Source organism: Bos javanicus, chromosome 24 (genome assembly GCF_032452875.1).
Source record: "Bos javanicus breed banteng chromosome 24, ARS-OSU_banteng_1.0, whole genome shotgun sequence".
Classification (NCBI taxonomy): domain Eukaryota; kingdom Metazoa; phylum Chordata; class Mammalia; order Artiodactyla; family Bovidae; genus Bos; species Bos javanicus.
In genome coordinates this window covers 1,115,594-1,126,405 of record NC_083891.1, presented here as the reverse complement: position 1 = coordinate 1,126,405, position 10,812 = coordinate 1,115,594, and positions in this window count along the sequence as shown.

The window sequence follows — 10,812 nt, the reverse complement described above, 5'->3', positions numbered from 1 at the left end:
ATCACCTACTGGCTGTGTAGTCATCAGCAAGTTTCGTGACCTTTATGTCCATTTTCTCAACTGTCAAGTGGGCTGCTTGATAGGCTCGTTTGTAAGGAGGTCAGACCAGTGATGGTAAACGGTGAGGACCACATAAGCATTAGCTAAAATTATTGCCAACTCTTGAGAGCAGTCTCTTTCACTGTTACTATTTTTCCATATGCTACATTTATTAACTGTATATTATTCTTTCAGCATTTCTAGATGATAATATGTATCCCTTTATATTAGAATTTTTATATTAATTTTTTTTTGCATTTCCTGAGATAGAAACGTTATTATGTATTGAAATGAGTAATTCCTATTTGAATATAAATATGGGGGAAAGGCACTGGCAACCCACTCCAGTACCCTTGCCTGGAAAATCCCATGGATGGAGGAGCCTGGTGGGCTGCAGTCCATGGGGTCGCTAAGAGTCGGACACGACTGAGCGACTTCACTTTCCCTTTTCACTTTCATGCGTTGGAGAAGGAAATGGCAACCCACTCCAGTGTTCTTGCCTGGAGAATCCCAAGGACGGGGGAGCCTGGTGGGCTGCTGTCTATGGGGTCGCACAGAGTCGGACACGACTGAAGCAACTTAGCAGCAGCAGCATATAAGAATGAACATAATGAGGTTTTCATTGATGGAAATCATTCACTGAATGCATGCATTGCTTATATAATAGTGAAGGATTTTAATAACGATTTTGGATTATGAATATGCATAGGGAAAGGTCAGTAACTACTTGGTAAGAAAATGATGAAATGCAGATTTTTTAAAGGTGAGAAGCACTTAGTAAAAACTACGATCTTGAACTTTTGGGGAGATTATTTATGATTCATACAGGAAATCAAGAAGAACAAGTCTAACTGTACCAAAGAAATAGAAAGACAGGATATAACCGTCCAACTAGAGCTGATAAAAGATTCAGAAATAAACTACAGACCTAGAGAAAGCTAAAACAAAAGAGAACATTTTTACTTATAGTGGTTCTGTCCTGCAAAAATGTTTAAAATTTCAGTAGATGAAAAATGCCGGGATAGAATTTTAATTTTGTAGCTTTACCCAAATCAGATCCCAGAAGACTGTATTTAGTTTGTGACAGGCAAAGATTCATTCCATCCTGATAACTGATTCCTCTGACTTCTGAAATTGCATCTTTCTAGACATGGAAAAGGAAGGTAGAATAATTTGGTGACCAAAGAATTATAAACAGAAAACTCAAAAAGAGATATAGATGTGATTAATGGCTTTAACTACACAAAGCACAGCCCCAAACCAAACAGTTGTCTTGACAAATACACGTGTTTTATTTTTCTGACAATCCAAGAGAAATACTAACATTTTGTGAATTATGACCGAATGTGTGTACTCACTGCTGTGCAAATGGAATTTTCCACCCAAAGCTGTCTTTGCTTTGATGGCATGAATCTAGCCCAACCGTGACAAACTAGCCTAAAAGGCAATCCTAAAACCTTTCTCTTCAGCAGAATGGGTGCAATCAGTTGTTGAGAAAAGATATTGCGAGTTTTGTTGAGGAAACCATATTGTGCTTGCATCACTGAAGCATTTAGACATGTTCTAGATTACAGAAATAATAGCAGAGCCAAAACCTTCCGCATACAGGTCTAGTTTGTTTTAAACTCTGAAGAAAAACCAACAGTAAAGATGAAACTTCCAGCCTGGGGACCCACTGTAGGAATATGAAACGGCTCCAGGGAAAAGAGTTTAGACAAAAAGGAGCACACTTCCAGGGTGGCCACACAGAAGGTCTTTATTCTGGAAGTGACGATGCAAAGGTGCTCCAGGACACCTGAAACTAACACTATACTGTAAATCAGCTCCACTTCAGTCAAAAAGCAAAGACGCACCCGGGCAGCCTGTGCCGGGTGCTGTGTTACCCGGGAGGTCCCTCCTGGGGAGGACATGAGTGACAGGCACCATCTCAGGTATTTTGCTAAAAGATGGCTTTAGAAAGGCAATGTCATTAGTGAGGCTTGGAACCCCTTTTGGCTCAGACGGTAGAGAATCTGCCTGCACTGCAGGGGACCTGGGTTATATCCCTGGGTGGGGAAGATCCCCTGGAGAAGGGAACGGCTACCCACTCCAGTATTCTTGCCTGGAGAACCCCATGGACAGAGGAGCCTGGTGGGCTACTGTCCATGGGGTCACAAAGAGTGGGACATGACTGAGGAAGTAATACTTTGGCTTGCTTTCCAAACCAAGCATGTTATGTCCCAGGTTATATTGTAATTCCCCAGCTTCTACTTTTTGAATTATTCCAAGTCATCAGATCTTCGGTGTTTGAAGAAACAACCACATCTTATCATCTGTTGGTTTCAAGGTTAAAATTGTGTGCTTTCCCAACCACTTTCGGAACCAAGGATGCTTTGAGAAGAGCCCTGTCTTGGTACTGAATCCTCTTCCTTTCACCAGATTTCAGCCTGAACTGCAGCTGAATTGCTGTGCTCCTCTTGGCCTGCAGGCCTTTGTATTAGACATTCCTTAAATTCAAGGGCAAAATCAGCAGAATGGCGTTTCCCAAAGCAATCTTTAACTCACTTTGAATTTCAGTGTTGGACCACTTAACTTTTAGTTTGTTTTGACCAATAGTCAATCTCCAGGTAGAAACCCTCCAGTTTTAGTTCTTGCTCTCAAATAATTCATGTCTAGAAAGAATGTGCTGATTGAGTAGGAACGGCGGCCCCAGGCATGGATGAGGGCCTGGGAATCGGATTCTTCAGGGACACACTCGGGGCAGCTGAGGCGGGTTTCTGTGCTGCAGGACTTCTCAGAGCCTTAAATGAGCTCACGAGCCCCGTGCATTTCCTGGCGAGGAGTGTGGTCTGCCTGGTTGGCAGGCGTGGAACATAGAACGAGGGTGGGAGACCCTGAGCCCCACACCACGGCTCTGGTGACAGCCACCTTGTCCTAAGGTGCAGACGCGTCCCCCGAGCTCACCGTCTGCAGCCCCCCAGACTCTTCAGGGTCCACGCCCCACACCACGGCTCTGGAGACAGCCACCTTGTCCTAAGGTGCAGACGCGTCCCCCAAGCTCACCATCTGCAGCCTCCCGGGACTCTTCAGGGTCTGCCCGAGCTGCCAGCCCCTCCTCTCCTTTCCTGACCTCGTGTGTGCTTCGTTCACAGGCCTGGTCTGTAGGCCAAGCTGCAGTCCCCCCACCCGGGGGGGCTCCCATGGCCTCGGGAACAAAGGAAACTCATTATCTCACCCCACCGTCCAGGCGCTGCGGGCCAGGCAGCTGGGGCAGAGATCGGGGAGGGGGAGGTGGCCCTTTTCTCTCCCAGGTTCTGGCGGCAGGCCCACTGTGTAGACACGTGTGTCTGCGCCCTGCTGCAGGGCACCGTGGCCAGTGCTTGGTGCCTCCCCTTCCTAATTCCTACTGCATGAGTCCAAGTGGTAGGAGCCTCACAGCTAAAGGAGCCCTGTGGCCCAGTGTCCGGTTCTCTGGGCCAGAGTCTGGGACCTTCCCAGGCCTCATGGAGTGCCCTGCAGTCTGAGGCCGCCTCTGAGGGTCACCTGCATGTTGGGGTCTGGCCCCCCATGAACCAACATCTCACCAGGCAGCAGCCACATTAATGTTCACCTTGGCCTTGGTTCTCTGCTTTGATTTCCATGCTTACTCTGTGGTCACCAGCAGCAAAGAAGTCTGCCCGACCCAAGTGGACTTGGAAGGGCAGGGCTTCTGGGCTGGAAGTGGGTGGCCCTCAGTGCTGGGGCGTCCCCCGAGCACACCCAGAAACCAGAGGCCCCTCAGGGAAGCCACCTGTCCTGGTCAGAGGGTCAGAGTGAAGAGTGTCCTGCGGGTTCCCAGGTGGAGACTGGCCTGGAACCTGATCAGAGACACGCCTGGCCCGCATATGACCCCGCTTCGCCCCTGCTGGCCGGTGTTCACTGGGCGATGTCCCCTCAGCCTGACCCAGATGCCCTCAGTCCTCGTCCACCCCGAGCTGGGTCCCTCACGCCCTCGTTTATTTTACACACACATTCCCTCCATGTCTCCTGGGAGCTCGTCACAGTGGGAGGAAGGCCATCCCGCTGTGCCCTTGGCTGCAGCAGCTCTGCCTCTGCCTTTGGATGGCCGCTGGCCTTCCCGAGTCGGGTTTCCCACCTAGACGAAGAGGGGAGACCCCTGTGGTTGCAGGTGTTGGAAATAACATCAGGGTATTTTGCAGATTAAGTGCTTAATGCTCCAGAACCTAGTAGGTCCTGTCAGCAGCTCTGACCATCTGAGCGTCCATCCACCTGCTCACAAGCTCACACACTGCCCAGGACAAGTGCCGGGTCCAGGGCACCGGGAGGAGACACAGGCTTTCGGGTCACTTGCACCAGCAGCCAGGCTTTGGTCCCAGGTCTCTAAGCCCCATCCCCATGTGACAGCTGCTCACATGGGAGAGGGACCCTGAGCCAGGACGCCTGAGTCTCAGAACAGGGAGGCGGCCGGCTGCCCCCTGCCCTGGCCAGGGACGGCCCTCGTGTCCCGACTGCTCACCGTGCAGACAGTGAAGAGCCAGCTGAGAGCGTAGGGCACCCAGCGCCCCCCACCCTCACGGGATCGGAGGCGACAGGACAAATGCTCTGAGAACTGCCCCCAGCACTCAAAGCCTGGCCCAGTGACTCCTGCGTCTCGTGGGGAGACGCTGCCTGACGTGGCTGTTTACAGAAGCATGTGCAGCGCTGTCAGACGGTTTACATGTGTGTGGGCTCCGACTCTCATTAGATAGAAAGCTGTTGGCGTTATAGCTGAAAATCTGAATAAATGCCCAGTTTATGACGCTTCTTCCCAGTGCATACGCCAAACATGGTCTTCAGATCCATATTCTATTTGTGATTTTCTGTCGTGAAACATAATGTAGAAAACTGAAAACAATGCAGTCACCTTAATCTTGTGGCTAGATTGGCTGCAACAGGCGTTAAGAGTGTTTCTCACAATTGTCATTGCCTCACTCACCTGCTGGGAGTGACACTGATGGAGCGTCCCCCTCTAACGGGTGGCTGTTTATGCTGGATCAGTTGGGTTTGTAGGAGGAAGAAATGGAATCCGACAGCGGGATGAGGCCGGGGTGCTGCCAACGGTGGCGCCGTGTAGAGAGCCTTTGTCCCTCTCGCTCTCATTCCCGTTATTAAGAAAAACTTCTGCCCGAAGATGCATTTCTGTGTGAGTTATGGTGACTGTGTAAATCATAGGAAAAACCAACTCGGCGTGTCGCCACGCCCACAGGACCCACAGGCCACGCTGCCCCTCAGGGCCGCTCCACTAGGGCCAGGGAGGTGCCCCTCTGGCCACTCAGCCGACCGCCTGCCTCCCCTGAGCCCTCGCCCGGCCTCAGAAGGTGCCACGCAGGCGAAGGCGAAGGTGCCATATTTGCTTCTCGTTCCATTCAAGCCCTGGTTATTCCTTGTCCTAATCACCCACCTAGCATGGCCCACCAGATTAAATAGCTAAGTGATTAGTAATCATTAAATGACTAATAATTATAATAGTAATTGGCTTCCCAGGTGGCACCGGTGATAAAGAACCCGCCTGCCAGTGCAGGAGACGTAAGAGACGAGGGTTCGATCCCTGGGTTGGGAAGATCCCCTATAGGAGAGAGTGGCCACCGACTCCAGTATTCTTGCCTGGAGAGACCCACGGACAGAGGAGCCTGGTGGGCTACAGTCCATGAGGTCACAAAGTGTCAGACGTGACTGAAGCAACTTAGCACGCACACGCGGGCTGCTGCCTGGCTGTACGTTGCTGACTTTCTGTGGGATCTCCGTGGTGTGGCGTCCCCGAGGTTCTGTGATCTCCATGAAGGTCATTGTTCTGTATGACCCCATGACAAGGTGACTCTCCCAGAGAGGCTGACAATACACTTGTGTGGCTCCCACAGGGCTGGCCAGAGAGTGAACAAAATAAGAGGCAGGGCTCCCAGAGGTTTCTTTGAATGTCCTACTGCTCCTACTCTCCAAGGAGGACATGCTAAAGCTCAAATATTGAAAAGGAAGTTGCATCTATGTCCACAGTGTTTTTTCTAACCTTTATAAACATATTTAATAATAGGTGTTCTGTCCACAGGTATTTGAGTCAATACTCGCAAACATACTTCATAATGTACACGTCTTACATTTTAATTATACGGGAAGTGTTTTTGAAACAGTATGGCCTCTTGCAACACAAGCTATTAATCCGACTTTCCCAGTGCCTGTAGTTTTGTTTTGCTTACCTTGATCCTTTCACACCGTCATTTCTTTTCTCTTGGGAAGGAAAGGCTGATAACCTACGATATTCATTTGGGTGCCCATCCATATCCCACAGTTATCCAAGTTGACTGAGAGCAGGTGAGCACTCACCAAGGCTAGGGGCCAAAGGGGCAGAGGTTCCCTGGATGGAAGTCAGAGCCTCTCTTCCAGTCCACGCCACCTCTGTTTAATGGCTCTGTTGTTTACACGTCTCAGTGGGCAGAATCAAAGGGTGATCTGAATTTATTCCAGGCAATTTCTTCTTTTGTTTTTCTTAGTTCATGAGTATTAATATTCTTTAATAAGGATTTTTAATTCTGAGCCTTTTTTTAAGGGAGGGAGCTCTGCTTCCCTCCTTTCTGGAGGGAGAAGCATTAATGAATTCTAAGTGATGGGATGTTCCAGCAACTTTCTATAAAGGGGGGACAGAAGAAGGTTCTCCAATGCAGTGGGTGTCCCTGTGATTCTTGGGTCTTGGGGAAGCCTCAATGGTCCAGCGATGACGGTGCCGTTCTGATGCCCTGTCCTGCAGTCCCTCCTGTGGGGCAGACCTGTCAGGGGACACCCCGCCCTGCAGTCCCTCCTGCGGGACAGGCCTGCTGGGTCACTGCTTATCCTACCAGAATCTGAGACAAGGAACTCAAGGCAGACGGAGCCCAAAAGGACTCAACAGGGTCACCACACATGTGCTTCTGGGTCCAGTGCACTCCAAGTGCTCGGTATGCATTCTTGTACTTCGTTCTTGCACAGATCTTTTGAAGTCAGTACTATTATTATTCCCATCCCTCAGGTAAGAGAGCTGTTACTCAGAGTTTAAAATTTGCTGTAATTCATAGGCTTCCCTAGTGCCTCAAACAGTAAAGAATCTGCCTGCAATGTGGGAGACCTGGAGAGTTTCGATCCCTGGGTCGGGAATATCCCCTGGAGGAGGAAATGGCAACCCACACCAGAATTCTTGCCTGGAGAATTTCATGGACAGAGGAGCCTAGCAGGCTACAGCCCATGGAGTTTCAGAGTTGGACAAGAACTAACACTTCACTTCTTCATAGTCAGGTAAGAAGGAGAGGAGAGATGAAAGCCCAACAGCTTCCTCTTGAGCATCAACTCTTAGATGATGAGCTCTGTTGGCTCCTAGATTTTAATAAAGCCATCATCATACCTTAAAATACATCTGAAAATAAATTTGTCATGGTCTCTGATGTGTGTCAAGTTTCTATAGCAAATTTTTTTGCCAAGCAACTGTACTCCAACAAAAATTAATTTTTAAAATGTTGCCAAAAATTTTCAGTAGGAAGAGTGGAGAGTTATTAATAAAAAATGACATGTGAAAATAATAAACATCTGTAGAGTGTGCTTTCATAAAACAAACTTAAACTTGTTGGAAAAGTTAGAGTTCCCGGGGCTTCTTTAAACAGGAGAGGATGGCAGGGGGATGCAGGGGGAGTGTGGGTAGATCACGGAGGGGTGTCCACCGTCCAGCCATCCTCATTCTAATGGAAGCCCACGCAAGACTGTGGCTGGAAGGAAAGTGCTGTGCAGCCTCTGTACGAAAGTAAGTCCCTGGCAATGAGGGTGGCTGAACACTGGAGAGCCTCTATGAAAAAATCTGAAAATTTTTCCCAGAGAGGCTGTGTTCCTGTCAGCTGTCAGGCTAGCTGTCCCTGGGCCAGCCACTCACGGTGCCTGGGCCCTGCATGTTAATTCTGATTTTACAAGTGTATCAAGCACATCTGGAATCTCTCACTTATAACAACTTGGTAAGCTTAGATCGTCTGAAAACTCCAAAGGAAAAAGGGTTTCAGCATTTGGTTTATTTTTATTTGACTATTAAAATTAAAGCAGATATATTCCACATCTAATATAGGAAAAACATATTAAAAACTAAGTGGTAAAGAATCCACCTGCCAATGCAAGAGACTCATGTGATGCAGGTTCAATCCCTGGGTCAGGAAAAGTCCCTGGAGAAGGAAATGACTATCCACTTCAGTATTCTTGCCTGGAAAATCCCGTGAATGGAGGCGCCTAGTGGGCTAAGTCCATGGGGTCACCAAAAGTCAGACATGACTAAGCGACTGAGCACAATAGGAGAAAAGTTAGCATTCAGGTAAACAATAATAGTGTCGGGGGAGTGTGTAATTTCCTTGGTTCTGTCTTGCCGCAGCAAAGATTTGAAATGGTGGGCCAGCGTTACAGCTTGATTACAGTCCAGAGTTTTATTCAGCAAGCAGAGGCAAGTACAACCTTTCTTTTGCATGAGGGTGGGCCAACCCTAAAGGAGAGGGCTCAATCGGCTTGGCTTCCTCCTTTTATATGTTTGTCTCCTCCCCGCCTTGAGCCTGCCCTATGCAAATTGGCCTGGCCAAGAAGGGGGTGTGTTTGTTTCACATGAAGTTCTCACTTCAGCATGTGGATTTTCTTTTGTTCCATTTTCACAGGCTTTTTCCTTTCTTTGGCTTTTAGCCACCACCATTTTGGACTCCTTTTTCCTATTCGAACTAAGATCAAATTGCCAACATTCGCTGGATCATTGAAAAAGCAAGAGAGTTCCAGAAAAACATCTATTTCTGCTTTATTGACTATGCCAAAGCCTTTGACTGTGTGGATCAACACAAACTGTGGAAAATTCTGAAAGAGATGGGAATACCAAACCACCCGACCAGCCTCTTGAGAAACCTGTATGCAGGTCAGGAAGCAACAGTTAGAACTGGACATAGAATAACAGACTGGTTCCAAATAGGAAAAGGAGTATGTCAAGGCTGTATGTTGTCACCCTGCTTATTTAACTTCTTTGCAGAGTACATCATGAGAAACACTGGGCTGGATGAAGCACAAGCTGGAATCAAGACTGCCAGGAGAAATATCAGTAACCTCAGATATGCAGATGACACCACCCTTATGGCAGAAGGTGAAGAAGAACTAAAGAGCCTCTTGATGAAAGTTAAAGAGGAGAGTGAAAATGTTGGCTTAAAGTTCAACAGTCAGAAAACTAAGATCATGGCATCCAATCTCATCACTTCATGGCAAATAGAAGGGGAAACAGTGGAAACAGTGGCTAACTTTATTTTTTTAGGCTCCAAAATCACTGCAGATGGTGATTGCAGCCATGAAATTAAAAGATGCTTATTCCTTGAGAGAAAACTTGTGACCAACCTGGTGCTGCTGCTACTGCTAAGTCGCTTCAGTCGTGTCTGACTCTGTGTGACCCCACAGATGGCAGCCCACCAGTCTCCGCCATCCCTGGGATTCTCCAGGCAAGAACAGTGGAGTGGGTTGCCATTTCCTTCTCCAATGCAAGAAAGTGAAAAGTGAAAGTGAAGTCGCTCAGTAAGTGTCTGACTCTTCGAGACCCCATGAACTGCAGCCTACCAGGGTCCTCCGTCCATGGGATTTTCCAGGCAAGAGTACTGGAGTGGGTTGCCATTGCCTTCTCCGATGACCAACCTAGACAGCATATTAAAAGCAGAGACAATACTTTGTCAACAAAGGTCTGTCTAGTCAAGGATATGGTTTTTCAACCATAGTCATGTATGGATGTAGTCATGTATGGATGTGAGAGTTGGACTATAAAGAAAGCCGAGTGTTGAAGAATTGATGATTTTGAACTGTGGTGTTGGAGAAGACTCTTGAGAGTCCCTTGGACTGCAAGGAGATCCAACCAGTCCATCCAAAAGGAAATCAGTCCTGGGTGTTCATTGGAAGGACTGATGTTGAAGCTGAAACTCCAGTACTTTGGCCACCTGATGCGAAGAGCTGACTCATCTGAAAAGATTCTGATGTTGGGGAAGATTGAAGGTAGGAGGAGAAGGGGATGACAGAGGATGAGATGGTTGGATGGCATCACCGATGTGATGGATATGAGTTTGAGCAAACTCTGGGAGTTGGTGATGGACAGGGAAGCCTGGCACGCTGCAGTCCATGGGGTCGCAAAGAGTCGGACACAACTGAGTGACTGAACTGAACATTAGTGTATAACAGAACACATGGAATGTGTGTTTCTGCTATATGCTGATGATCAATGCTATCAATAAATACAAAGAAGAGAGAAAAAAACTTCACAATTTATACAACAAATGTCTGTTAGCCTCTTGGTGTGGGTGAAACCATGGTGGTCATCTGAGGAAACAGACAAGATGCAGGTCCTTTCTGGACAGAATGAAGAAGACCACTGGACCCACAGCAAAAGGCAGCTTCCACTGTGTCCTGAACGAGAGTAGCCCCACAGTGCTGCGGGAGGTCAGAGGGCAAGGGCTGTCTCACCCAGGGGGTCAAACTTCCAGGTCATCTGGGTAAAGGCAGCCTCAGCCTTGACCTCCCTCACTCCCCTGCACTGCTGATCACATACTAAATACTGCACATCGGGCCATTGCTGCCTCTTCCAAAGATGGTTTTGGGGTGAGGAGGGCATTTTTGCTTTTTAACAACTGCAAAAAGAGAGTAAGAGCCCTTCCTTAAAGTCACTTACTTTGTACTAAAACTAGGCCAAATGCTTAAAACACATGATCCCATGGACGTCTCACAAAGCCCTGGGGCGGGGCGGGGCCGGTGCTG